The 4,992-nt window shown below is 50.1% G+C and overlaps 1 pseudogene; it reads right to left on the bottom strand.

Moving 5' to 3' along the window:
* Positions 1 to 91: 91 nt before the first annotated feature.
* LOC143275068 (sugar phosphate exchanger 3 pseudogene) lies at positions 92 to 2,886 on the bottom strand (annotated as a pseudogene).
* Positions 2,887 to 4,992: the final 2,106 nt, after the last annotated feature.

Raw genomic sequence — 4,992 nt, 5'->3', positions numbered from 1 at the left:
AAGAGAAAGAGAGTGAGACAGAAAGACAGACAGATAGAGACCGCACATATCACTGACCCGCTCCCCACCCCGCACCCCCCTCCAAGACTACCTACCTAGTCCTACAGCCTCTCACCACGTCCCTCACCTCCGCGGCAAGCACGGGGCACAGCGACACGGCGCTCATACAGGTGGCGCCCATCAGGAAGTAGAACACCCAGTCCCACCCGAACGCGGCGCATAGGCGCGGCACACCAACCTGCCCCATGGCGGCGGCAACGGTGCCGGACCCTTCCATGATACCCGTGACGGTGGACACGGCCTTGGCGCCGGCCCGGGAGGCCTCCCTGAGCTGGGCGAGGTCCGCAGACACGGCCGCCGACAGCTGGTTGCCCACCCCGGACAGCAGGCTCCCCAGGCAGAACAGCAGCGAGGCGTTGGCGGTCATGTCCCGGCCCAGCCCCGCCACCCCGTAGGCGTACAGAAAGAGGACGCTGGTGAGCAGCATGGGGGTGATGACCAAGGCTGATTTGTTCAGTCTGCTCATCAGGAAAGAGGACACCGTGGCTCCTACCAGCGCCCCCACGTCGTACCACAAGGACAGCCTGTCCGCCTCCGCCTCGCTCCACCCGTGAGACGACGCCAGGTAGCGAGGCAGCCAGAAGAAGAAGACGTAGACGACCATCTTGAGAAAGGAGAAGCAGATAGTGTAAGGGATGACTCCTGGAAGCAGCAAAGCCCCGCAGAAACTGATCGCTTTGGGTTCAGCGTGCTTAGTAGCGTCTTCGCTGTCTTGTTTCAGGGGTGTTTCTTGCCCAGTTCCTGGTTCGAACGAGCTTTTGAAACCTGCGTCCATGTCTGACCCGTCAGAGAGTCGCGGTGTTTCGATGCGTTCGTTCCTGATGTTGCTATCTTTGTCAGTATCGTCACAGGGGAGTTTACTTGGAGCACCCTCCTCGTTTGCTCCAGCTGTAAGACCAGGAAAAGGTCGTTGATCTCTTTCCGAGGGAACGCATGATATGGGTGTTGAATCAATTAAACGCTGCGCTACAAGGTCTTGGAATCTGACTCTTGTTAACTCTACAACTTTCAGCTTGCTTTCAGCATTGGTGAGATCAGAACCGCTACACGATTTATGCCGTCCGCATCCTTTGTACAAAGGTTTTCTTTTTTGAGGAAACTGTTCTCTCTCTCCCTTCGAAAACACCTCCCCTTTCACGTCGTTGTTGACGTTATCATCACCCTCCACCACCACAACCTCCGACTTTCCATCACCACCACCACCACCAATACAACGATCTTCATCGATAACCACCGGCAAGGTCAAGCCGACCTCATAAGGGGAGGTGACAAGGCCGAAGAAGACGAGGACGCCCCCAGCGAAGAGCAGGCTGGAGGTGAGGAGGAAGGCATACTCGTAGCCGTAGCCCACCACGGCGGACACGGCGAGGGCCCCCAGGATGCCGCCCACAGAGGAGGAGGAGGACCACAGCCCCAGCAGGTACCCCCTGCTCCGCCTGTCGAACCAGTTGGCCATCACGGGCACCACGCACGGCCACCCCGTGGACTGACACACGGCGTTCACCACCTGCACACACACACACACACACACACACACACACACACACACACACACACACACACATATATATATATATATATATATATATATATATTGATATGTGTGTGTGTGTGTGTGTGTGTGTGTGTGTGCAGGTGGTGAACGCCGTGTATATATATATATATATATATATTGATATGTGTGTGTGTGTGTGTGTGTGTGTGTGTGTGTGTGTGTGTGAGTCCACGCCGTGGCCGTGCGTGGTGCCTGTGATGGCCAACTGGTACACACACACACACACACACACACACACACACACACACACACACATATATATATATATATATATATATATATATATATATATATATATATATATATATGTGTGTGTGTGTGTGTGTGTGTGTGTGTGTGTGTGTGTGTGTGTAAAATTATATATATATATATATATATATATAGAGATAGATAGAGAGAGAGAGAGAGAGAGAGAGAGAGAGAGAGAGAGAGAGAGAGAGAGAGAGAGAGATGGGTTATTCATGTATAGGCCTAGGCCCCTTATGAAGGGCATTGTGAACATTATTTTACAAACAGTACATCACGACACTGTGAGCATCAATAAACACAGTCAAACAAAAATATACCTGCATTACAGTCCAGTAAGAGAGAGAGAGAGAGAGAGAGAGAGAGAGAGAGAGAGAGAGAGAGATGGAAAAAGTGAGATAGAGTGAGAGAGACCACGCGTATAATATCACTCAAGACGAAAAGACGTTACATTAAATCACACACACACACACACACACACACACACACACACACACACACACACACACACACAGAGAGAGAGAGAGAGAGAGAGAGAGAGAGAGAGAGAGAGAGAGAGATTAAACTAGACTAAACAAAACAGAACACACAAAAAAAAGGAAAGCCATAACCTGCAGGATGATGTAGGCGCCCTTAGAACAGCCCCCACTCCACTCCAGCCCCGGACCGAAAACGAACATGACCACAGCAGACAGGGTCATCCCCATCGTTAGAACAACGCGGGGGTCCAGACGATCAGCCGCCATGCCGCTCACCACGTTCCCAGCAGCGTACACGAACAGGAAGATGGCGTTGAGGATCCCCACGAAGGCCTCGGCGCTCTGGGCGTCCCGGAAAAGCCGGCCGTGGTGGCCTTCCTGGGAGGCGTCGCCCATGGATGGACGTTGTCGGGGTGAGGGAGGGGTCCATTCGCTGATGAGGCTGCTCTGGACGTAGCTGGGCGTTTTGCGGGCGATGTGGTAGAGGGCGTAGCTGATGAAGGTCAGAAGGAAGACCCCTGGGTGGTAGGCTGTCCAGCGGCCCATGGTGTGTGTGGCAGGTAGGTGGGCTGGTTTTCTGAAGGAAAAATTAAAAAAAAGAAAAGAAATAAAACAAAATGATAAAATAACCATGAAGCGAAACAGTGGAAAAAAAGAGAGAAGTGAACGCTGTTTAACATGGCCTGAATAACACACACACACACACACACACACACACACACACACACACACACAGCGAGAGAGAGAGAGAGAGGGAGTGTGTGTGTGTGTGTGTGTGTGTGTGTGTGTGTGTGTGTGTGTGTGTGTGTGTGTGTGTGTGTGTGTGTGTGTGAGAGAGACAGACAGACAGACAGACAGAAACAGAAAGGGAGGAAGAGAGAGGGGGTTGACGTTGTTTATTTCCTCCCCCGTCATGGTCATTACCGTCATAAAAAAAAAAAACACCAAAAGCAACAACAACAACAACAACAACAACAACCAAAAAAAAAAAAAAAAAGGGGGTGGGGGTGGGAGGGGGTCGGGGGAGATGGGGGGGGGGCGTCCTCCATAACTTTTCTTTACAAGTGTATGGCATAACCTGTTCCTTCAAAAATGTTATCATCTTTGTTTTTTCCAAAGTCTGTTCCGTGAGTACTGCACTGATGGAAACACTAAAAGGTCTCTAATAAACCAGACCCCAAAGACAACAACATAACCACTAAAGAGATCTACACTAAACGTTTCTATCCCCCTCGGGATTTAATGCAGCGACAGATCACAAGATTCACTCCCCTCCCCCCTCCCGATCCCCCACCCCCTCCCCCCGACCCCCTTCAATCTATTCCTGGGGGTCTGTCTGTGTCTATGTCCCCATCTGTTTGTCTATTTGAACGTTTGCCTCAAGTCATTTTTTTTTTTCCTCTCCTATATTTTCTGTCTAAGTTTCTGCCTGTGTGTGAGACGGGCGCAATAGTCGAATGGTTAAAGCGTTGGACTTTCAATCTGATTGTCCCGGGTTCGAATCTCGGTGACGGCGCCTGGTGGGTAAAGGGTGGAGATTTTTCCGATCTCCCAGGTCAAACATATGTGCAGACCTGCCAGTGCCTGAACCCCCTTCGTGTGAATACGCACGCACAAGCTCAAATACGCACGTTAAAGATCCTGTAATCCATGTCAGCGTTCGGTGGGTTATGGAAACAAGAACATACCCGGCATGCACACACCCCCCGAAAACGGAGTATGGCTGCTTACGTGGCGGGGTAAATAAACAAAACGGTCAGCCAAGTAAAATGTTAAATGTTACAAGCTTGTCTGAGTGTGTATGTGTGCGTGCCTCTGATTGAATGACACAGGAAACGAATGATGAGCGCCCAATGGCAGCCGTCAGTCGGCTCTACCCAGGAAGGCATCCTGTTGTGTAAATGACACCGTGTTTGTAAAGCGCTTAGAGCTTGGTCTCCGACCGAGGATAGGCGCTATGTAAGTATCCATATCAATCAGTCAATCAGTCTGTGTTGCCTATCTGTCTGCGTGTTGTCTGTGTCCTCTGTCTGTCTCTGTCTCTCTTGTTTTCTGTTTTTGAATGTCTGTTCCTTTCTATGTCTTTCTGTACTTCTGTCATGTTCTATGTCTCTCTGTTTCCTCTGCTTCCTTGTGATGTCTCTGTCTCTTTCGTTTCTGTCCTTGTTCCCGTCCCTTTCTCTGTCTCTATGTCTGTCTGTCTATTTCCTCTCTCTTCCTCTGTCCCTTTCTCTGTCTCTATGTCTGTCTGTCTACCTGTCTATTTCCTCTCTCTGCCTCTGTTCCCTTTCTCTGTCTCTGTCTGTCTATCTCCTTCTCTGTCTTTGTCTCTTTCTCTGTCTCTATATCTCCTCTCTCTGTCTCTGTCACATTCTCTGTCTCCGTGTCTGTCTGCCTATCTCCTCTCTCTTCTCTTTCTCTGCCTCTATGTCTGTCTGTCTGTCTATTTCCTCTCTCTGCCTCTGTCCCTTTCTCTATGTCTGTCTGTCTATCTGTCTGTCTATTTCTCTCTCTTCCTATGTTCGTTTCTCTGTCTCTACGTCTGTCTATTACATCTGTCTTCCTCTGTCCCTTTCTCTATGTCTGTATATCTCCTCTCTCTGTGCCTCTGTCGCTTTCTCTGTCTCTATGTCTGTCTGTCTCTCTCCTTTC

The sequence above is a fragment of the Babylonia areolata genome, chromosome 29 (genome assembly GCF_041734735.1).
Source record: "Babylonia areolata isolate BAREFJ2019XMU chromosome 29, ASM4173473v1, whole genome shotgun sequence".
Lineage (NCBI taxonomy): Eukaryota > Metazoa > Mollusca > Gastropoda > Neogastropoda > Buccinidae > Babylonia > Babylonia areolata.
The sequence above is the reverse complement of the archived record's forward strand: the minus strand, read 5'-3'. Positions and strand labels throughout refer to the sequence as shown.